General features: G+C 36.8%; 1 protein-coding gene across 6 annotated transcripts in view; it reads right to left on the bottom strand.

The window, feature by feature from the left end:
* AFG1L (AFG1 like ATPase) overlaps window positions 1-25,798 on the bottom strand; it is a gene marked incomplete at its 5' end in the record, with an annotated part of 226,328 nt that overhangs the window by 88,004 nt on the left and 112,526 nt on the right. The window lies entirely within an intron of this gene.

Below are 25,798 nucleotides of genomic sequence, written 5' to 3'. Positions count from 1 at the left end.
TAGAGAAATGTTCTAAAGCTGGAGTAGTTTGAGTAGATGAAAAGGGTTTGGAACAAATTTGCCTAGAAAAAAAACTATGGGAATGTACAGAAAGGATAGAAGGAGACCTGGTGGTAAGATACTACAAATGAGTCCAGCAAAGGATTGCAACATCTCAAACACAATGACCATAAGTTTATAGATGACCATAAGTTTTCAACTCACATCTCCCATTGTAAATGAGGTGACATCTTTATCTTTTTGAACACCACCATGATTTGGAACATCCCAATATTCCTTTGAAATAATAAGTTTCTGAATATGTCACTAAAAATATTTTCAAAGTAACTAATTACAAAAAATTAAAAAAGAAGGAGGCAAAGCACCAGCATCTGGTGGCACACCTCATCAAACTCAGCAAGTGTAGCACTAAGGCCAGCACAACAGTTGTAGGGTCTTCCTGTCAGTGTTTGGAACTTTGAGATGGAACCATGGTCCTTCAATCACACCACCACTCTTACCACCTCTAAAAGGAAAGGTGAAACAGCTGACTGTGGCAACTGCTGCTGTGAACCAGAGGTCTTGTTCAAAATGTCAATAACTTACTTTCTCCTCCATATGCTTTACCTTAGACATACTGATTTCTAGAAAATATGTGGACTCTAGTAAAGTATGGTATTTATCATCTTTAAGCTATCAGGAAACAGGAAATTGTGGAAAGCAAAAATCTGTACTGACTGTCAACCTGGTCAAGGCTTTGAGTGCCGTTAGCTTATCAGTTTCCTGATAAGACTTAATTAATTTGGATGATCTAAGATATCAGTGTGCATCCCAAATAGCTATGTGGCAGGACGGTGAGCAACAGAATTGATGAAGTCCTGTCCTATCAAATTGTTTTGGCACAGAAATGGAAACCAAAACAAAGAATCCTAATTGTAAGAAGAGACTGTTTCTGTTCATCAGAAAAGTGGTAATCTTTGAGCCAAGGGATGGATGCTACAGAGAGGTTACATGTTTTCTATTTGTTATACAGAGGATGCCCCAAGGCCATTTAATCAAGAAAATAAATATTTAATCATGGTTATCTTTGTAAAACTGCCACAGAAGAATAAAAATTAGAACACCTACAATTTATTGGTAGTTAATTTTACAACAACCTATAAAGATAGAATTATTGGCCTCAATTCACCAATGCAGTACAGGAAATTTAAAAAGATCAAATATTCTGATCTCTACTTGTCTGGAGTTATTTAGCTCATAGGGCGCAGAAGACCTGAACTCAGGTCTGCAGACCATGTGCTCTTCACCATTACACATACCTCCTATGTTCAGAATAAGACACAGAACAAAACAAAAGTTCCAAAATTCCACCACCCTTAAATATTTTGGTAATTACGATTTTGCAATAACCTATTGCTGACTCAGTATGTAGAAGCAACTTCTAATAAAATTCCCAGAGCATATTACCTCAACTCCACATGATTTGTCATTTATTTATATCCTACTGTGTCATACAAGGGTTAATGTGGCTTCTTAAAAATATGGCATCTTACCATTTGTAAATTCAATTTCGCCATTTAATTATCAGTGACAAATAAAGAGTAATTTGACAGAACCAACCAAAGCTTTAATTGCATAGAAACTTTGACTTTGAAATTCCATTTATAGGAATCCAACCTACAGAAAACATTGACTCATGCAACTAAAAATACATTTGTAAACAGGCTTTTTAAGCATTATTTAAAAAGCAAAAAACTAGAATAAACCTAAGTATAAAAAAACAGATTAGTTATAAAAATGATAGTGCAGCTATAATGTGAAATAGAAAGCAGCCATTTAAAAGAATGAGATAGAGTCATATTTGAGATCAAAAGATCTCTAGGATACCTCCAAGGGATAAAAGCACAAGTCAGATTAAGATGTAACTATTACCCCACTGATTTACAACAAAACAAAACTGTATGTTTAGGCATATACAGAGACAGGTATGCATATAAATGCTTGAAAATATACACTAACTTTTTTCCAGCTTTACTGAGATATAATTGACATATCACATAGTGTAAGTTTAAGTTGTTTAACTGATACACTTGGTATATTGCAAAATGATTACCACAGTAGCATTGGTTAACACCTCCATCATCTTACATAATTACCATTTCTTTTTCTGTGGTAAGAATATTTAAGATCTACTCTCTTGGCAACTTTCAAGTATATAATACAGTATCCTTAACTATAATCACCATACTGTACATTAGTCATCTCGTAACTGAAAAGTTTGTAACCTTTAACCAACATTTCCTCATTTCCCCCACTCCCAAGCCTCTGGTGACCACCAATCTACTCTTTAGATTCCACATATGAGTGATATCATCCAGTATTTGTCCTTCTCGTGTCTGACTTACTTCACTTAGCAGAATGCCCTCAAGGTTCATCTATTTTGTCACAAGTGGCAGGATTTCCTTCTTTCTCTTGGCTGAAAAATATTCCTCTGTGTGTGTGTGTGTGTGTGTGTGCGCGTGTGTGTGTGTGTGCGTGTGTGTGTGTGTGCCACGTCTTTTTTATCCATTCACCCATTGATTGACACTTAGGTTGTTTCCACAGGTTGGCTACTGTGAATAATTCTGCAAGGAACATGGGAATGCAGATATCTCTTCAAGATAGTGATTTCATCTCTTTTGAATAAATACCCAGAAGTGGGACTGCTGTGTGATATACTGTCTTTTTATTTAAGGAACTTCCATACTGTTTTCCATAGCGGCTGCACCAATTTACAGCCCCATCAACATTACACAAGGGTTTCCTTTTCTCCATATTCTCCCCAACACATATCTCTTATCCTTCTGAGAGCAGCCATTTTAATAAATGTGAGGTGATATCTCATTGTGGTTTTGATTTGCATTTCCCTGATGTGATTATTGATGATAAGCTTCTTTCCATGTATCTATTGGCCATTTGTATGTCTTCTTTGGAAAAATGTCTATTCAGTTCCTCTGCGCATTTTTTGAAGTACCCTATTACCAGTGTAATGTTGACTAGTTCTCCCTGCAGATCTGTTAGTATTTGCTTAATATACCTAGGTGCTTCAATGTTGCATGCATATGTATTTATGACTGTTATATCTTCTTGATGAATTGATCATTTTATCATTATAATGATCTTCTTTGCCTCTTATTGCAGTTTTTAATTTAAAGTCTATTTTGTCTGATGTAAGTATAGCTATCCCTGCTCTCTTTTGGTTTCCACTTGCATTTAGTATCTCTTTTCATCCCTTCACTTTGAGCCTAGGTGTCCTTAAAACTCAAGTGAGTCTCTTGTAGGCAGCATATAGTTTGGTCTTTTTTTTTTTAAACCATTCAGCTACTCTATATCTTTTGACTGGAGAGTTAACCCATTTACATTTAGAGTAATTATTGATAGGTAAGGACTTACTAATGCCATCTTATTAATTGTTCTATGGCTGTTTTATAGTTCCCTTGTTCCTCTCTTGCTGCCTTCCTTTGTGAAAAGATAATTTTCCTAGTGGTATGCTATGACTCCCTTCTCTTTATCTTCTGTGAATTTTTGTTTTGTGGTTACTGTGAGGCTTACACAAAATATATTACAGATACAACAGTCTATCTTACACTGATAACAACTTAACTTCAATCACATGCAAAAACTCTACCATTTTACTACCCGATCTTTTTTGTTTTTGATGTCACAGGTTTACCGATTTTATATTATGTACTCATTAACAAATTACTGTTGCTATATAGTTATTTTTAATACTCTTGTCCTTTAAGCTTTATACTAGAGTTAAGTGGCTAACACACAACCATATTACAGGATTAGGGTATTCTGAATTTGACTATGTACTTACCTTTACCAGTGTGCTGTATATTTTCATATGTTTTCATGTTATTAATTACTGTCCTTTCATTTCAGTTTGAAAAACTCCTTTCAGCATTTGTCAGGCAGTTCTAGTGGTAATAAACTTCCTCAGCTTCCATTTGTCTGAGAAAGTTGTTACCTATACTTTACTTCAAAAGAGCAACTCTTGGTTGGCAAATTTTTTTAATTTCAGCACTTTGAAATAAAATACATCCCACTCTCTCCTGGCCTGTAAGGTTTCTACTGAAAAATCTGCTGCTAGCCTTACAGAGGTTCCCCTATAAGTTACAAGTTTCTTACCTCTTGCAGCTTTTAAGATTTTGTCTTTGATTTCTGACAGTTTTTTTAAAATAAATTTATTTATTTTATTTATTTATTTTTGGCTGCATTGGGTCTTGTTGCTGCATGTGGGCTTTCTCTAGTTGTGGCGAGCGGGGGCTACTCTTCATTGTGGTGTGTGGGCTTCTCATTGTGGTGGCTTCTCTTGTTGCGGAGCCTGGGCTCTAGGCACTTGGGCTTCAGTATTTGTAGCATGCAGGCTCAGTAGTTGTGGCTCTCGGGCTCTAGAGCACAGGCTCAGTAGTTGTGGCGCATGGGCTTAGTTGCTCCACGGCATGTGGGATATTCCCGGACCAGGGATCAAACCCATGTCCCCTGCACCAGCAGGCGGATTCTCAACCACTGCGCCACCAGGGAAGCCCCAGACAGTTTTATTATAGTGTGTCTTGGAGAGGATTCTTTGAGTTTGTTTGATGACCTATAAGCTTCATGAACCTGGATATCCAAATCTCTCTCCAGAATTGGGAAGTTTTCTGCCATTATTTCTTTAAATAAACTTTCTATCCCCTTTCCCTCTCTTCTCCTTCTGGAACCCCAGTAATTCACAGACTGTTTCTCTTGATGGTATCCCATAGATTATGTAGTCTTTCTTTATTCTTTTTTCTTTGTTCTCCTCCGATTGGATAATTTTAAAGTCCCTGTCTTCAGTCTCACTGATTCTTTCTTCTCCTTGATGAGGTGTGATACTGGATGCTCTCTGTTGCATTTTTTTTTTTATTTCATTCATTGTGTTCTTCAGCCTCACAATTTCTGTTTGGTTCTTTTTTATGATTTCTATCTATTAAACTTCTCGCTTTGGGTATTGTTTTCCTGATTTTGTTGAATTGTCTTCATGTGTTTTCTTAAAGCCACTGAGTTTCCTTAAAACAGCTATTTTGAATTCCTTATGGTGTAAATCCCATATCTCCGTGTCTTTGGGACCAGTTATTGGAAGATTATTGTGATACTTTGGTGGTGTCACTTTTCCTTGATTTTTTGTGTTCCTTGATGTTTTGTGTTGCTGTCTTCACATTTGAAGCAACAGTCACTCCTCTAGTCTATACTAAGTGCTTTCAGGACAGAAATACCTTCCATAAGCCCTACTAGGGATTTTGAGGCTTTCTCAGACCTTCTAAGCAGGGGTCCCCAACCCCCAGGCCACAGACCAGTACCGGTCCACGGCCTCTTAGAAACCAGGCCACACAGCAGGAGGTGAGCAGTGGGTGAGTGAGTGAGGCTTCATCTGCCGCTCTCCATCGCTTGCATTACTGCCTGAACCATCTCCCCTTCCCATCCATGGAAACCAGTCCCTGGCACCAAAAAGGTTGCGGACCGCTTCTTCTAAGGATACACCTGCTTGATAATTCTTGCTCCGTCTTGTGGAAGAATTTTTAAGCTTGTATGCCTTCTCTGGATCCTGCAACACACCAAGCTGAGTGCTGACAGCCTCCCTTTTGTTTTCCCAAAGGTGGCACTAAAGCTCAAGTTTGTGGTCTCTCCCTGGTCCGCATATTCAGGTTGACTTTCTGAACATGCTCACAAACCATCTGCTAAAGCTTGCTCCTAGGAGCACACACAGGGCACCAGCCCCAGAGTGGGGGATTGCGGGGGAGAGTACATAAAGCACTGGGAATGACTGGGACCAGTTGGGGGGGATCTGTGGGCAAGGTGTCCCAGGGGCTGGTAGGAAGGCTTCTTGATGGTGTCCATGAAGCAGTCAGTAGGATCCACCTCCCTTTAATGTCCTCCAAGAGTCCTATCTGCTGCTCTCCCAGCCTCTTCCCATCCTCCAGTCAGGTACCTCCAGATTCAGTACTCTTGATGGGGCAAAAGATAAATGAGCCTCTTTGGAAGCATCTGCATAGCTGGGGAAGCTGGAAGATCATTCACGTGCTCTTTCCCCTGCAGGAGAACTCACAGGCCAAGATCCCTCTTGGTCCCAAGCTGTGCTGCCTTGGGGGGACAGTGATGTGGATAAAGTCAAAATATTACTCTTATCCTCTCCAATGCATCCAAATTCGTATTTGTTTTTTGCTCCAGCAGTGTGGTAGAACCTCTCCACTAGAAATCTGGACATCCACAAAGGCTCTCCCTAGTCCTTGAGTGATTGTTTAAGATAGTGTTTCCAGGGGCTCCCAGACCATGGTCAGGATGGCTGGAGCTGGTTCATGGGCCACTGCAGGGTCCACAGAAAGGATCGAGGTCTGTATGTGTTGCCTGACACATGGGTGGGCAAGCCTCCTCCCAGGTCCCTTGGTGTATGGTGCTGAATCTGACAGCTCTCACAAAGGTCTGTGGATGGATGCCAAATTGTTGGTGGTGGAGGGGGAAACATGAACAAGAGGCATCTTATTCAGCCAAGATACTGATGTTACTCCTCCACATTCAATTTTTAACGGTGGTTACTCCTGAAGAGGAAAGTAGTAATGAGGTTGGGGTGGAAGGTAATGGGGAGAGGATGTGGGGAGCAGTGAAGGGGGAACTTTCAATATGCAATATATATACATTAATATGATGTTTGGATTTTTTAACCTAGCACACATTCATATATCTCTCATGAAATTTTATAAAAGGAAAGATCTTAGAGAGCTCCATGTATTGTGCCCAAATAGTGGTGCTCAGAAAAAGCTGATAGCTATCTTACTGAAATCACAGCTATTATACATTTCCAGCTCTGTCATAACAAACAGAATTTTAATTAATATTCCATTCTTCTTCTGCTGTTTACTTTACCCAAGAAAACCAGAGTTCTCATTCTGGAGGTAAAAAAAGAAAAACATAAGAATGACATAGACTGGAAAGAAGTTGATGCATGTACCTTTTGAGAATCTTTTTTTTAAATAATTAATTAATTTCTTTTTGGCTGCGTTGGGTCTTCATTGCTGTACATGGGCTTTCTCTAGTTGTGGCGAGCAGGGGCTACTCTTCATTGCGGTGTGCGGGCTTCTCATTGCAGTGGCTTCTCCTGTTGTGAAGCGTGGGCTCTAGGTGCACGGGCTTCAGTAGTTGCAGCACACAGGCTCAGTAGCTGTGGCTCACAGGCTTAGTTGCTCCGCGGCACGTGGTATCTTCCCGGACCAGGGCTCGAACCCATGTCATCTGCATTGGCAGGTGGATTCTTAACACTGCGCCATCAGGGAAGTCCCGAGAATCTTTTTTATAAGCATGCTACCAAATGCATAACTGCAGCTCCTATAAGTTTCATTTTCTCCCACAAAAAGGAACTGTGTAATACATTTCCAGGCGAATAGGAACTTCCCACTATACATGCAGCTTTGCAAACTCTATTTTTTCAAATCTAGTCAGTTTACCCACAAGATTTTTCCTTCTTCTGTACAAATAATCAGAGGTAAATAATAACTTTTCAATCTCAAAATATGTAACCATGTTATAAATACATAAAGTCCATAACGCATATGACTCATTTACACTATAATCACAACTTTTAGAATAATAAGAAAAACTAAGTCTCAATAATATGTTTCTATTTTCAGAGGGTTCATTATTAAGACTTCCAGTATCCAGGGTAGCATTATAAATACTCTAAACTCTAGATCTGCTCTTTCTTCATTGTATTTGCTCAACTTTTTGTCATTTCACTATTCATTAGCACTTTTATCTGAAGATGAAAAGAGAAAGAGAAAGAAGACAAATTCAATCTTTCAGCTTATTCTTATCTCTGATAAAAGATCTGCAGAGTAAATTTTAAGCTACAAGCTAAAACAAGATTTGGATATCACTATATTTAACTTATCACTGCACACGACTAAAGGTAGATTAATAAGGTAAATTCTACTTTTATAAAAGAAAGATAAAGATTGATAAATATTTTATCAATATTCTTATTAACAAAAGCAATTGAGAATTAATTCTACCCAAAGACAATAAGATTATAATATATAAATACAGTGAATGTATAATGTTAATACACACACACACTGTGCAACATGGTTTGGAAGAAAGAACTCTCAGTAAAAAGCAGGAAATCTGGTTTCCAGACCTGGCTCTGCCAGTAGCTGGGCAATCTTAGGTAAGATGATCTTAGGCATGAGTCAGTTACCTCCACTGCACAACGAGGTGGTAGGATAAATATTCCTAAGGCTCCTTCAAACTCTGACATCCTGTGAGTATGTGTGTACACACACACACACACACACACACACACACACACACACACACTTACTTTTATTTACAGGCAAGGCTGTACTCACTAGCCTATACAAGTATGGCATGACTGATGTGCACAGCCCAGCACCCATTCTGATTGGTCTGTCAATGCTGTACCAGTTGTTAAACAGTTTGAATTATCATCCTATTTACAGCCACCCCCAAATTACAAAATGTCTAACATGTGTATAGCCCTGTGCTTGCAGTCTGCCTTTTCCAACCATAATGAGGATACTCCAAAGTCAAACAGGCTCTCTTAACCTCCAGTTGTAACTTAGAGTACAACCCCTTTCCTACTACCATTTCCCCCCTCAAAAAGAGTTTCTACACATTTTGTGTTCTGTATTTCTCAGCTCTCACTATTCATATCTTATTTAGTTCCATGTCAGGTAACTTCCCACATACACTGAAACTATTTTTAGCTTTCTTCCTCTGCCTTCACCTTCTCCCTTCTAAGCCTTGTCCAGTTTTCTCAAGAAAGCCTCTACTTCATTCCAATTAGAGCAAAACAAAATCGTAAGCATGACTATTACACTAGGAATGATGGCAGTGATACATCTAAATAAAGAAATTAAAAGGCAAAACACACACACACACAGAAGAAAAAAAAGGCAAAACAAACTAAAAAAAAAAATTTTTAGGGACTTCCCTGTGGTCCAATGGGTAAGACTCTGCACTCCCAATGCAGGGGGCCCGGGTTCGATCCCTGGTCAGGGAACTAGATCCCACATGCATGCCACAACTAAGAGTCTGCATACCCCAACTAAGAAGTCCGCATGCCGCAACAAAGATCACACATGCCGCAACTAAGGCCTGGCACAGCCAAAATAAATAAATAAATAAATTTAAATTTTAAAGGCAAAACAAAGGTCCAGTTTCATCAACCTCTAAAATTTGTAGACACATACAGGAGCCCATTCAAAATTCACAAAAATTTCCATTTCATCCACTCATCCTCTACAATTATCAGCATTACAGAAGGTAGAAAACTTATTTAAATTTTGTGATTTTACTTTAATATATTGCCGTTTTATATAACTGTTAGCATTATAATCTCCCAACACACAGTTAATCACTCCTCACTCATTCTGTATCGTAGCACAGTATTTTTCCTATACTGTATTATAATTATTTGTTGGTGTGTCTAATTCCTTGATTAGAACATCCTGATTTCCTTGACGGCAGAATTCACCTCAGGACAATATTCATCACTGTAACCCCAGTGACTAAGCACTTAATAAATGCATGTCAAAATCTGAATATTGTTTTCTTCTATTTTATCTTAGAAAGGTATAATATTTGAGCTACTTGGGCAATTAGGCTTTTGTTGACTAGCTAGCCCAGGACTTAAATACCACATTTAGGACAATGTTTGGGGGAGAAATCTATCATAGTTCAAAAGAAATAACTTAACAAGTAAACTTCTGAAACAATCTTTTTGAAAATTTGTAGCATGATAAGGGACTTGGCAGTCTTGTAGTCCAATCCCATCATTTACAGAGGAAAAAAAAGTAAAATCAAGCAGATTCAAGAGACTTGCCCAAAGTCAGTGACGGAGCCAGTTTCACAGCAGACTGCCTTCTTAACCCATTGTTTTTTCTGCTGTATCATGGAAACCACATAAATATGTGACATGACTGGGTGGTTTCTTCTGTTTTCAGTTGTTAAAAATTTTAAAGATTTAAGTTATTTTAGACATTATGCCAGAGTTTATTCAGTTAATGAACTATATTTTTCTAATCTATGAATCCTAGCAATTATTATTCATTAATTATTGTCTGAGAAATACACTAAAAGAGCTTCTACATGTCTTCAGAGACAAATTACAAAGTTCACATTTAATAACAACAAAAACAAGTTGAATACTGACTACAGATGGTAAGAGTACATTCTGATTATACATCAATAAGTCTTTTTATTAAGTCTAATTTAAGTGCCAATCTACACTTTGTTCTCATTAATTTTATATATTTGTGTGACTATTCAGAGTGGTCATTGTCTCAATAACCTACATATACTATTTAATACCAACTTAAAAATGGGAAGTATAGATATAGTAAATAAATATATAATGTGTTTTGGACCAAGCACCCCTAATATACTATAATTTTGAGAGAGAAAAGCTAAATTTACTATAGCAGGAAAAGATTTCTTGGATATCTTGAAGCCTCAAAAACTTGGCCAAACTATTGTTCAGTGTGCACACAGTTTGTGTCTTCATGCTCAGATGTTGTTGAAACAGCAGACTTAAAAGAAATAATGTCAATGAATCCTACCAAGCACTATACATGACCTCTGGGGTAATTAGCAATCATTCAAAAGCAACAAGACTAAAATGTTCTATTCTTTATTACTGTCAGCTCTTATCTTGATCAGCATTTTAATAAAGATGGTTCGTTTCTAAGACAGTTTCATGAATCAGTCATAATTACATTCTGACATGCAGTGAATAGTAAACCAAAACTAAATATCACTTCATCAACCTTTCTAACCTTTATGCAAGTATTAACTGTAAATAATTTTTACACAATCCTACAACAGAAAATCTGCATATTTCTTAGCTTTGTACATACTTTACCCCAAATGAATTTCCTGTGACCTATACCTGAAAAACACAATCAGCCATAATTATCCAGTTTTGTGAGATGTTCAGGTGTTGCCTTTCAGAGTTCAAATCAACTTCAAGTATAAAAGCCTACTTTATTCTACAAATGGCACAATATGCAAAATGGGTTAAGTAGCCAAAAGCATCTCAGAGCATTGTGGCTTGAAAGAAGTCTATCCAGAATCAAAATGTCAGAACAAAAATACACTAAAGCAAAGCAGTACTTACAAAAATAGATTCACAGATTACACACTAAGAAATGGATCACATGGGGCTTCCCTGGTGGCGCAGTAGTTAAGAATCCGCCTCCCAGTGCATGGGACATGGGTTCGAGCCCTGGTCCGGGAAGATCCCACAAGCCACGGAGCAACTAAGCCCGTGCGCCGCAACTACTGAAGCCCGAGCACCTAGAGCCCATGCTCTGCAACAAGAGAAGCCACCGCAATGAGAAGCCCACGCACCGCAATGAAGAGTAGTCCCTGCTCGCCACAACTAGAGAAAGCCCGTGCGCAGCAACAAAGACCCAACACAGCCAAAAATAAATAAATAAATATTAAAAAAAAAAAAGAAATGGATCGCTGATGACTACTGCAGAAAATCTTATAAATAAAATATATTAAAAGAATATTAATTAGAAGGAAATCTGAACATTTAAGTAATTGAAGGGTAGATTTTGTTTTAAATGTAATTCCAAAATAACTGATGGAAGAGGGTAAAAATTTATCAGAAATATAAACTTAGAGATAAACTATTCTGATATTAAAGTGTAAACTGTTTTAGCCACCCCCACCAAATACATGATTTACATTAGAGTTTTGAAATAGCTAATTTCTCTTTTTGCTGAGGGCTAATTTTTAAAAATATTTTAGATAGTCAAAGTGAACATAATTCAGCTACCAGAATAAATTGTTACTACATTTTAGATGATTTATCGTTTCAGGTCTCAGAAAATTTGAAAATAAATGCAATTCTTTCTCAAGAATATTTCCTGTGTTCCCAGTAGTAGACACAAAATATCCACACAGAGCCAGGTTCCCAAACCTGTATTTCCACTAAGTCCCTCAAGTAAGTACAGTAAATCTACTGAGTAACATTTTGAAACCAAACTGATTTCCATTTAAGAACTTAACTACAGTGAAATAGAAACATAGTTACCACTTTACTTTGTGTAATTTCAATTTGAAAAATAGGCTCTTTTAAAAACCAATCTAAAATCATCCTCTATATGTTTTCTTATACATTTTATTATAAAACAACCTCATTAGAATATTACCAATCTGAGGCAAAAAGGAATATAGTAATCTTTTTCATATGGAATTAAAAACAGAAAAGTATTAAGTCTTCTTTGTGATAATTTTTAACTCCTCTATTTAGTTTTCTTGATCATTATTCCTTTCTCTTATTGGAGGTGCAAGCAAAGAAGGGAAAAGAAGTGCTAATTTAAGAAAACAGATTTCCCAGAAAGAAAAAAAAACTGTGATTAAGATTTAAACAAAAGCTAAAGATGGCTTCCTCTGAGCACTGATGAGGTCTGCTACCTCGTTACTAACAACTGAAAACTTGTGATGCATTTTGTTTCAAGAGAATCCAAAAGTCCTTGCTATAAAGCAAAAGCGGGGGGGTGGGGGTGGGGGTGGGGGAAGCGGATCCATTCACTCTTTCTGTATCACCACCATTATGTAAGAAGTATAAAACACTGCCTTTATGCTGCCAAACCACAATGACTCTTCCTACATCAAAGGATTTTCACCACTAGGGTTTTTTCTTCAAAATTTATTCAAGCTAAGGGCAGAGAGACAACAATTCATACACGCTAATTACGTCTAATTATCTATTCCCTTTTCTGACCAGCTCCGACCAGTGTTATTTGCTATCTGGATTTCTCACAACCTCCCTTTGCCCTGTCCATCCAGCCTAACAGTGAAGGCTTTGAAGAAAACAGTTGTGGCTTTTTAGAGTTTTCTCAATATAGAGTTCAAGCAATTAAATAATTATTCTGTTAGTTTTGACACATTTATGCGTTAAATATGAGGACCTCTTGGTTAATTTGACAAATTCCTCACATCTCTTCATGGTTGGAATCATAGTAACACCCTCTCTTACAGGAGCTTCTCCTCATGCTTTCTTTTCATGATCTAAATGAAATGTTGATTGGATTAAAGTTCTTCTCTGCAGACCTCCATGGTGGCCTATGACAAAGAGCTTAAAAGTTCTATTAATTGGCTTGAGTTTTCAGGGAGGGGAAAGGGAGAATTTTATTTCACATTACATCACTAGTCAAGAAAATTGCCACATGTAATTAAACTAATTTGTCTCATGAGTCAAAGAAACAGCTAATTCATATTTAAGACACACTTCCCTTAAACCATTTTCGTCATCAAAGAATTGATTTCTTGTAATTTAACCAAAAATAACTATTTATTATTCTAAGAGAAGAGAATTCAAGACTTAAACAGTACGTGTTTTACATATAAGCAATAGCTTGCTGTATTCCAGTTTGATATAAATACGTAGCTATATATTTTATATATAATTATACAAATACAAATATATATTTATATATTTCATGGGAAATAGTTATTCTCATTTTATATAAGACATTGATGGAAAATAGTATTTTAAAAGGCATACAGCCAAAATTACTATTTCATAGGTAGGCTCTGACTAATAGAAGGTATATACTCTGGTATGAAGATGGACAAAATTACATTTTAAATCCATATCACAACAATTTTTATTCTAGATACTTATTAATTTCATGGACACAGCACAAAAACACTATTACAAATAAAGTTTAATGCCTGTACTATAGCCAATTTTTTAAAATACATTTTCTCAAACATATATAAAACAGGTTTATGAAAACATCTTAGGTAATTTACTTAATTTATCTGCCTAAAACTTGCTAATTATAGAAATGTTTTGCAAGTCAAACAGTAATTTTTGTATCTTAAAATATTAAATACTAAAATTCAAATGAACACTTTAGTGGTTTGGGGGGGAAAGCCAAAACTCTTTTCAATTCAGGATTTCAATTTACTACTTTTGTTCTGTCTTTTGTTTCTTTCAATCTTAAGTATTAAAAAGCCAACTCATAAGTAAAGACATTATCACACTAACAAAGGATTAATCCCTGCTAGGCTGACTCAGGTGACAACACAGTGGAGGTCAGTGGGGCTGACACTGACCTCAAAGGCTGATTCTGATTATTTAGCCCTGTGAAAGCTCTAGTATTGAAAGTTATAATGAACAAACTGACAAATCAATTTCACCAATGAAATGAAAATTGTGGCCAGAAAAAACAGCAAAAATACACTTAGCAAGTCTATAAATCCTTATACAGGTGGCTGGGCAAAGGGTGAACACTGAAGAATTTTATATAAGGGTTATACACAATTTTGCTAAAGTTTATAACTAGAGAGCACACCATGGTAATAGTCTCAGAGTTCAGTAGAGAAAAAAAAAAAGTTCACTATAGGTATAACAGAAAAAAACCCACAGGAAACAAAAACATAAAGAAAAAAACCCACAGGAAACAAAAACATAAAGGCTAATACATAGCTTAATTTATTTTTTTTCAAGCTTTAGATAAAGGATGCATAACAGCTAAGAAACATTAACAACCAAGTAGAAGAAATGAAGTCATTGCTTGACACTAAACTAATATTATAAAAACAGTAATAATAACAAAACTATTACTACCTTAGATTACAAAGTATTTTTATATGTTGCATATTTACACTCAACAAATGTTAAAACAAATCAGAATATGATGCTTACCAAGTGGGCAACTCTTTTATCAGGAAAAGGGAAATTCGTATTTATAAATGTTAATGCTAGTATCTTATTTTTCTCCAATTTCGTCATCTGACACTCATCAAAGAGAAAATTATACTGTAGAATTCCTTGCTGGTTATTTTTGACCAGCTTACAGTTATCATTTCAGTAATCTATTAATCACCTAACTCACTTAATTTTAAATAGAAATAAAAAATTTAAGGATTAGTTTGCTAAAATGTTAGTGTCAACGAGAGTTAAAGTGCTGTATTATTGATAACAGATTCTATTGTTTTGTGGCAAAAATACTACATACGATATTGCACTAGAACATTTCCCACAAGAGGATTATTTGAGATTTGTCTATACTGTTAAACCAAATAAGAAAATCATAAAAAGAAAGTTAATGAAATTCACATGGAGAATTTTTTTTAACTCTAAAAATTATGTATAGCATTTATCTCTTTCAGGGCTCATTACAGAATGAATCAAACAAAATGGTTGATGTAGGTGTAAGTGATGGAGTGAACAGAGAGATTTACCTAAATATAAAACACCCTCCAAAATATGGAGTGCAAGATTTGACCACATGGGAAGAGCAATGCTTGCCAGGCAATCCATTTATCAAGAAGGCTAATAATAGCAGTCCAGTTGAAATTAACCTAAGAAACTATTCTGATCAAAATATCAGTTGGTCCCCTTTTTCTTTTAACCACAATAGTTTTAAATAATGTTTACAATGCAGTGAGATTATGTTCAAGTATTATTCAATGCCTGTACATTTAAGATATTATTCTTTTAAAATGTATACAATTGAAGGCATTCTAAGAAAGCTGATCCTAGCAAAGCTGATATTTCTCAAGTTACCAAATTATTTGAAACTGATACTAGACCACCCTCTTGCCTTTAGTTCACCAAGCATCCTCCTTTCAATCAACCATTTATCCAGCAAGCTCTTGAAATGCTGCCTTCTCCAAGACCTACTAATGAATCTATGCTGACACATAATTTCCATCAAATAAAACAACTCATAGTTTATGGAAAACAAGTGTTATTTACATTTTATTTTTAACAGTTTTTTGTCACTCTGTCCTTTGTATGTTGCATAGATCAGGGGTAAGAAAACCTTTTCTTTAAAGAGCCAGACAGTAAATACTTCAGGCTTTAAAGACCATAGTTCTCTGCCATAACTATGAAACTCTGCAACTATAGTAGTGTGAAAACAGACGTAGAAAATACATAAACAAATGAGCATTAAGTTTTTCAATAAAACTTTATTTACAAAAACAGGTGGCAGGCCAGATTTGGCCACTGGCTGTAGTTTATTAACCCCTGGTATAGATTATCAGTCTGCTTTAAAATACTGCAGTGCAGAGACTGAGACAGATGTATTTAATTTGATAAATTGGTGCTACGTAGATACCAACAAATGCTTCCAAAACTATATCTGTTTGCATACTTCAGAAGAATTACCTAAGTTTTACTAAAATCACAACAAAGATTCTTCAAGAGTAAATCAGCAAAATCAGGACATCAAGTCATAATGAAGTTTCAAGTTTGAAGCAGGCACAATAATCATAATACTAACCATCTCCTTTATATAAATAAGGGAATGTTAACTACCAAAATGTTTTTTTTTCCACTTACATACAATACAAAACATATTCTGCTTTTATGTTGGGTGGGGGAAAATCTGAGTTTTAAATAAATTCCCAAGCCTCAAGTAAACAGAAGAATAGTAATAGTTATTTTATGAAAACTCAATGAGCTAAGTACTAATCACAGCATTTTTAATCTGTAATTCTCATGCTTCTGTCTTTCCCATGTGCTTTTTCTTCCATGATGAATGCCCTTTCTCACTTTGCCTGGTAACTTTAATTTGTCCTTTAGGTCTTAATTTAAACCTAATCGGCTCTTAGGAAATACTCCTTACATGTGCCATCTTCTCTACTCAAACTGCTAGTGTGGGTTGAGGTCCCTTTTTTATACTGTTTGCATTCTGTGGTTAACTCAACTACAGAAGTTCACACGATATGAAAAAAATTTTATTGTCTGATTGACAGACCAAAGTAAGACACTATTTAATCAAATTCAATGTCCTACCACCAATGTTTTCTTACCATAATATCTCCATTAATAAGTTATTAGCTTTGACTGGTAGTACAAAGTCTTAAAGTAAGTTCTTCAGGAAGTTTCATGAGGGCTGTAATTCTTGAGTTACCATATATCCAAAAATATACATCTGTGGGCTTGGATTTTCATAACAGCCTAGCTGACAAGAGGACACATCTTTTCTTTTTTAATATAGTAAAAACTATTCTATTCTATTCCAGTATCAACTTGTGGTGGAAAAGTCTCAGTCCAGCTTGATTTTTTTCCCATTGGTTCTTCTTCTATGTAATTGTAGGATTCTCTCTTTATCCTTGAAGTGCAGTTTTGCACCAGAAAAATACATTATTCTTTTATCTTTATGTTCTCTTTTTTAGAAATACTAATTATGTGAATATTTGATCTCTGTTGTCTATTTTCCATACTAGCACCTTCTCTGTAATAGTTTTTATCTCTGACTATTCTGACTTCATTTAGTGTGATTCTTTTCTTAACTCTGATCTCTGTATAGGTGATTTTATTTTCAGTAGTGTTGATTCTTTAACTTACTTTTGCTAAAACACTTTTCACTTTTTTAATGGGTCCACCTTCAGTCTGTTTTATTTTAGCTCTGCCAGCTCATTTTTCATCTGATTTTACATTTTTCATCTCTGATTTCTTATTTCATCAGTACCATAACTTTAATTTCTTTTTCTGTTAACTAGTCCTATTGTATTTTCACTCTCCTTTTTTAAAAAAAAAAAAAAAAAGGGCTTCCCTGGTGGCACAGTGGTTGAGAGTCCGCCTGCTGATGCAGGGGACACGAGTTCGTGCCCCGGTCCGGGAGGATCCCACATGCCGCGGAGCAGCTGGGCCCGTGAGCCATGGCCGCTGAGCCTGCACATCCAGAGCCTGTGCTCCACAACGGGAGAGGCCACAAGATTGAGAGGCCCACATACAACAACAACAAAAAAAGATTTAAAAAAAAAAATTTATTTTTTGGCTGCATCGGATCTTTCGTTGCAGCGCGCAGGCTCTTCGTTGTGGTGCGCAGGCTTCTCTCTAGTTGTGGCGTGCAGGTTTTCTCTTCTCTAGTTGTGGTGTGCAGGCTCTAAGGCACGTAGACTCTGTACTTGTGGTGTGCGGGTTCCAGAGTGTGTGGGCTCTGTAGTTTGTGGCACACAGGCTCTCTAGTTGAGGCACATGAGCTCAGTAATTGTGGTGCGCGGGCTTAGTTGCCCTATGGCATGTGGGATCTTAGTTCCCCGACCAGGGATGGAACCTGCGTCCCCTGTACTGTAAGGTGGATTCTTTACCACTGGACTACCAGGAAAGTCCCTAATTTCTTTTAAAATATAACAAAGTGTTATCTGAAAAAAAAAATCTCCCATTTCCTGAGATAATTCTTCTTCTAAAGCATATTCTTCAAGTGCTTTTACTTGTTGGTTCATGCCTACCTCTCCCATCTGCTCCTGATGCTTCCTTCTTATGCCTGCCATTTCATCTTTTTAACAGTCTCTATACATGGGACCCATGTTCAGTCCATTTTGCTTTTTGCTGATTTCTCAGTTTTGAATATGGGTAGTCTTATCCAGGTCTGCTGATTTGCTAGGAAGGGTGGGTAAAAATTTACCTACTTAAAAATGTTTTTTATTATAAAAATAATACAGTATCATTCCAGAAGTCTTTGAAAGGTCTAAAAGAGATAATTTAAATCATCTATAATCTTATTATTCAGAAATAAGTTCTCTTTACATTTTGGGATATTTATTTCCACTATTTTCCATGTATGTATATTACTTTCATAGTTGAGAGAGTAATATACTCCTACATCGTATTTTTTTCACTCATATTATCCATGAGCATTATTCTACATTATCACGTGTTTTGAAAATGTCATTCTAAATAACTCTAGTATATCCCCTCATGTGACTATACCATCTTTTACTTAACAAATCCTCTAAACATGGGAGAGAAAGACATGCCCATAACTGTTTTTTTTTTATAGTTATCCTATTTATATTTTTGTATCTATGGAAAAATATGGCTCTGAGCTCCCAAATTACAAAAAAAAAAAAAATAAAATCCTGCATTATTCTTTTTTACAACTAAAAATTAAGAAAAAGACTAATGGTTTTGACCAAGGCAGAGTAGCTGAAACTCAATTTTGCCCTCCTGCCATAAATCACTAAAACACTGGATAAAACATGTGAAGCATCTGATGTCAGACATAACACAATGGGTAGCAAAGGACAGCAATCCCTGAGACGTGGGAAGTAAATTAGGCAAGCAAGTATTATATTTCCCCTGGCTTTCCATCTAGAGGCAATTTCTAGACTTCAGCACAGCAGTCTAAATGAGTTGAGGAGACAACATCAGGGTTTTGGAAAGCTGAGGCAGTTGCAATTTGTATGGTACAGTTCAGTAAGGAGGAAGTTATACAGAGAAAGAGCTTCAGATTATCTACATAGAAAAGGTCTGTAATCTTTAGCTGAATGTAAAATTGCACATGTATATGATGAAACTTGACAAGACTGGGCGGAGAACAATCCACACAAAGCTGGGAGATGTAAGCATTCTGAACAGCCAAAGTAGAGAGACTTCAGTGAACACTAAGAGGGGGGATTCAGTAGAGAACCTATAGGGGTGACATCCAGAAGAAGGTTAAAATATAGTCCTAGAGTAAAGGTTACACTAGACACGATAACAAATTTTAAAAACAAGCCTCAGAGGATCAGGATGACCTGCAAGAAAAAACCACTTGCCAATAAAAGTCAACAGTCTTAAAGGAAATAACAGAGACTCAGTGCAATAATCACAATGTCCATCATCCCATCACAAATTACTAAACTGGCAAAGAAGCAGGAAAATAGGACCCACAACCAGGAAAAAAAAATCAGACCATAGAAACAAAATCAGAAATGACAAGAGATGATAGAATTAGCAGACAAGAACTTCTAATAAACTGACTTTTGCTTTTGGGAAGACAGTAGCTGTACATTCCCCTGTTCCTCCTGCTATGTACAGTTTAAAATCCTGGAAATTATATATAAAACAAACATAAGAAAACACCAAATAGTAGAAAGAAAGAAAAACAGCGAAGGACCTCAAGACCTGAATAACAATAGAATGGTGAGTTCTCTAGTCTTCTTTTGACTCATATATCTCAGACTTAGAAGTGAAGAAGCCGGCGACCCAGAAATGCCAACTGACACAGACAAATGAGGCTCCAACAAAAGCCTGCTCTCTTTAGCCAAAGGACCAGGAAAATGGCAGTGTAACAAGAAAGAAAACTTTTAGACGATAACAGTTCTACTGCAGCAAACACCACAGAAAACTGTGGTGCCACCTCCACCCATTTTAGCAAAGGCTGAAGGGAGCCTTAAATTAAAATCTCACAAGGATGTCATGAGGCCCACGAACACTCCTGCCAGGCTAATGTCAAAGAAGGAAGGCCAGGGACTTCCCTGGTGGTTCAGTGGTTTAGACTTTGCACTTCCAGTGCAGGGGATGTGGGTTCGATCCCTTGTTGGGAACTTAGGTCCCACATATGCCACGTGGTGAGGAAAAAAAAAAAAAAGAGATGGAAGGCCACGTAGGGAGCTGGAACTTTCATCCCTGTCAGTCAATAATGAGCATCCTCCCCATCCCCACAATGTCAGTGGAAATTAAACCCTTCCACCAGTAGTAACAAGGAGTACCCTTGCCTCAGGTGTCAATAGGCTGAATAGGGAATCCAGACGTCTACCTATGTCTGGCAGTGACAAGGCAGTGTCTCTCCTCCTTCCAGAAGAGTGTCCAAATAACCAGTTAAAACAGAAAGTTTAAATAAGATCCACAAAGAAGATATGCAAATGGCCAAGAAGCACAGGAAAAGATGCTCAATATCACTAATCATTTAAGAAATGCAAATCAAAACACAATGAAGGGGACTTACCTGCTGGCGCAGTGGTTAAGAATCTGCCTGCCAATGCAGGGGACACGGGTTCAAACCCTGGTCCGGGAAGATCCCACATGCTGCGGAGCAACTAAGCACGTGCACCACAACTAGTGAGCCTGTGCTCTAGAGCCCGTGAGCCGCAACTACTGAACCTGCACGCCACAACTACTGAAGCTCGCGCACCCTAGAGCCCATGCACCGCAACTACTCAGCCCACGCACCACAACTACTGAAGTCCACGTGCTCTAGAGCACGTGGCCAACAGATGAACGGATAAACAAAATTGGTATAAACATATAATGGAATATTAGCCTTAAAAGGGAATGGAATTTTACAATTTTTTTTTTCCTTGATACGCAGGCCTCTCACTGCTGTGGCCTCTCCCATTGCGGAGCACAGGCTCCGGATGCGCAGGCTCAGCGGCAATGGCTCACAGGCCCAGCCGCTCCACGGCATGAGGGATCCTCCCGGACCAGGACACGAACCCGTGTCCCCTGCATCGGCAGGCGGACTCCCAACCACTGCACCACCAGGGAAGCCCCAAGGGAATGGAATTTTAACTCTTGCTACAGCATGGATGAATGAATCTTGAAGTCATTATGCTAAATGAAATAGGCCAGACAAAAAAGGACAAATATTATATGATTCTACTTATATAAGGTACCTAGAAATGACAAATTCACAGGGACAGAAAGTAGAAAGGTGGTTACCAGGATCTGGGGGAGGGAAAGAATAGGGAGTGATTATTTAAAGAGTACAGGGTTTCAGTTTGGGAAGATGTAAAAGTTCCAGAGATGCATGGTGGTGATGGTTGCTCAACAATGTGAATGTACTTAATGCCACTGAACTGTACATTTAAAATGGTTAAAGTGGTAAATCTTATGTTATGCATATTTTACCACAATAAAATATCAATTAACAAATATAAGATTCAAAGTCTCATGACAAATTATTAAATCGTCCAAGTTTCAGTTGAAAATCACTCATACCAAAAACCACAAAGACCTCAAACAGAATATAAAAAGACAATCAAATGCCAACATCAAGATGACAGAGATGTTAGAATTATCTGATAAACAACTGAAAGCAGGGTTTCCCTGCTGGCGCAGTGGTTAAGAATCCGCCTGCCAATGCAGGGGACACAGGTTCAAGCCCTGGTCTGGGAAGATCCCACGTGCCATGGAGCAACTAAGCCCATGCGCCACAACTACTGAGCCTGAGCTCTAGGGCCCGCGAGCCACAACTACTGAGCCCACGTGCCACAGCTACTGAAGCCTGTGTGCCTAGAGCCCATTCTCCGCAACAAGAGAAGCCACTGCAATGAGAAGCCCACGCACCGCAACAAAAGAGTAGCCCCTGCTCACCGCAACTAGAGGAAGGCCGTACGCAGCAACGAAGACCCAATGCAGCCTAAATAAATAAATAAATACATTTATTTAAAAAAAAAAGATTTGAAAGCAGACGTGATAAAAATGCTTCATCAGGAAATAATGACTATGCTTGAAACAAGGAGAATTACTCCTTCATGATAAAAAATAACTTTTAAAAGTTCCATTCAGAGGCAATATTGAATCATTTTAAATTTGTATGCAACTTACAACAGTCTCCAAATATGTAAGGTCAATGACAGAATTATAAGAGAAATGGATAAATTCACAGCCATAGTGGGAGATGTTTTCCATAAGCCTCTCAATAACTGATGTGAAAAATATATAAGAATAAAGATTTGAACAGCATAATTAACAAACCTATTGATAACTTAATGGGTATTACATGTATCACACAATAACTGGAGAGTACTCATCATTTTCAAGAATGCTGAGAATATTTACAAAAATTATCCACATATTTGGCCATAAAGCAAGTTTCAACAAATTTGAAAGAACTGAAGTCACAAAGGGCACATTCTCTGACCACAATGCAATTAAGTATTTATTAAGAAAACAGTAACAAAAGGATAACTAGAAAATTCGCATATGTTTGGAAATTAAGAAATAGACTTCTAGATAATTCATGGGTTAAAGAAGAAATCACAATGAAAATTAGAAAACACTTTGAACTTGAGAGTGGAAATACTAAATATCAAAACTTCATGGATGCAGCTATTCAGAGGGAAATAAATAGCCTTAAATGCATTTAAGAAAGAAGGTTAAAGTGAGATAAAAATCTCAGTAAATTTTAAAAAAGAACAGCAAAATAAACTCAAAGAAAGTACAAGAAAAAAACAGGAAACTCCCTACTTAAAAGGCAGTAAAAAATACATGTAAGAGTTTTCTGTTTTGTTTTGTTTTCCTTTGCTTTTTACAAGCAGTTTCTAGAGGATGTATCTGATCGTTTCCTATATCCGTTCTAGTCCTATGGCTTCTTTTCTTTTTTTATAAATTGTGGTAAAATACACATAACATAAAATTTATCATTTTAACCATTTTTAAGTGTATAATTCAATGGCATTAAGTACATTCACAATGTTATGCAACCATCACCATTATCCATTTCCAGAACTTTTCATCATCCTAAACAGAGACTCTGCACCCACGAAACAATAACTCCCTATTCCCCTTTCCTCCCAGCCCCTGGTAACCTCTATTTTACTTTCTGTCTCTATCAATTTGCCTTTCCTAGGTACCTCATGTAAGTGGAATCATATAATATTTGTCCTTTTGTATCTGGCTTATCTCACCTAACATGTTTTCAAGGTTTATCCATAATGTATCACATCAGAATTTCACTCCTTTTTATGGCAGAACAATATTTCATTACATGAATATATTTTGTTTATTCATCTGTTGATGGACCTATGGCTTGTATTATTTTTAATATTTATTTATTTATTTATTTATTTGGCTGCATCGGGTCTTAGTTGCAGCATGCGGGATCTTCATTGTGGCACGCAGGCTTCTCTCTAGTTGTGGCGCCTGGGCTCTAAAGCGTGCGGGCTTAGTTGCCCCGCAGCATGTGGGATCTTAGTTCCCCGACCAGGGATTGAACCTGTGTATCCTGCATTGGAAGGCAGACTCTTAACCACTGGACCACCAGGGAAGTCCCAGACCTATGGCCTTTAATAACATATTAGTCCTCCTCATCATTCTTACCATCTTATGAAAATACTGTTCACTAATAGCTTACATAAGTTTTTGGTCATTTTGCAATACTCCAAGCAACAAATCACAAATTCTTGTGGTGAATTACAAACTTGTTATCACTCAGTTTACAGAGAAAAACGTAAGGGAGAAAAAGGATTTTACACTGTACATTTCCCCAAAATAAATTTCTATCTTGTTTATAATCTCTTTTTATTAAACTAAGATCCTCTATTTGTTTTAAGTCTATCTTAAAACAAAGTTCTGATATTTAGTATTTCCACTTCTACTATACATGTCTCTCAGCTGGGCCAAAATAAAAGAGTAACGCTAGCATGTGTGAAGAAGTAAAATGAATATGAAACAACTTTGCTTTACAAGGGAAACTTCATACGCCCACCAAAAAAGCTCCAAGGAAACCAGCTCTAGTGTACATTTCATCAGACTGATGTTTTGTTACATGTGAAAAGTCTTTTAAATAAATGAGACATTTTAGATATTTTCTCATCCAATCTGGTATTTAGTTTCCTGGAAATTTTAGTTCATATTTAATTTCAAATTGTGTATTATCAGGCTTCCCTGGTGGTGCAGTGGTTGAGAGTCCGCCTGCCGATGCAGGGGACACAGGTTCGTGCCCCCAGTCCGGGAATATCCCACATGCCACGGAGCGGCTGGGCCCATGAGCCATGGCCGCTGAGCCTGCGCGTCCAGAGCCTGTGCTCCGCAACGGGAGAGGCCACAACAGTGAGAAGCCCGCGTACCGCAAAAAAAAAAAAAAAAAAAAAAATTGTGTATTATCTCAGATCTTGTTGGATCTCAAATCAGATTATTCACCTCTTTGGTTTTTCTTCCTCTTTAAAAAAAAATTAAGGGTGGGAAAGGGAAAGGAAATTAAATTCAATCTGGTCAAATTAGTTGTCTATTAGTAATGCTATTATATGTTAAAGTATGACAAATAACTGACCAAAAAATAAGGTTTGGGGTTAAAAAAGTACAGCTACAAAGTTCCCTGAGAATCTTTTAGCTTGTTTCATTTGTGAGCCATCTCTTTATATTTTGTGTATTTTATGCTACATGAAGAAACTATTTTTAGCAACTATTTTTCTTAGTTTCCCTGTTTATATTTTGGTATCTACATACACCACATTACTTTGTATTCCTGGCGTGGAGAAAACATTGCAAATCTACCTTCTCCTCAAATGTAAAACATGAATACAAAGGGGAAAAAATTACTAACAGCATAAATCTTCAAAAAGTACTTTTTCCTACATCGGAAACCATCTCAGAGAAACTAAAATCTTCTGGGAACCTAAAATTGGTCAAGGAAACAGATGTTTGGATAGCACAGGGAATAAAGTTTGGCACTAACAATAGCTCCAACTAAAGTATATTTCAAAAAGATTGTCTGACTACATCTTCAGAATATGTGAATATAAAATGTTTTTACTCCTCCTTCTTGGTAAGAATTTTTGAGGTTTTAGTTCTTTTTTTAAAAAAAATACACTTCTATCCTTTCTTTAGATATGTTGTTATGGACAGGGAAAAATGTGCCTGAGAATTACAGGAATTATATGTTGGCATATACGCTTCTTTTTGGTAATTATTTTACCAAAAACATTTTGCTTTGTGTTATAGGTATCTATGTACATAGTATATGCCCAACCAGATTATAAATGACTTGCAAGCAAGAAACACAACCTACTTAATGATTATATTATCCATTATGCCTAATGTAGCACTTTGCCCATAGTAGGTTCCCAATAAATATTGGTAGAATGTAGAATTATTGAATAATCGTGTAAAAAAATTACTAAAATTAACAGTGAAAAAGAAGGCTACTTTATTCTTCATCATATTGTAATGAAGCCTATTTCAAACTCTATGCAGTGATGATACACACAAATATTCAAACTATTTATGTACCTCAACTTGACATAATTTCATGATAACTTTATGGCAATCACATTTAAA

Source organism: Stenella coeruleoalba (assembly GCF_951394435.1).
Source record: "Stenella coeruleoalba genome assembly, chromosome: 12".
NCBI classification, from domain to species: Eukaryota; Metazoa; Chordata; class Mammalia; order Artiodactyla; family Delphinidae; genus Stenella; species Stenella coeruleoalba.
This window is presented reverse-complemented; position numbering and strand designations above follow the sequence as displayed.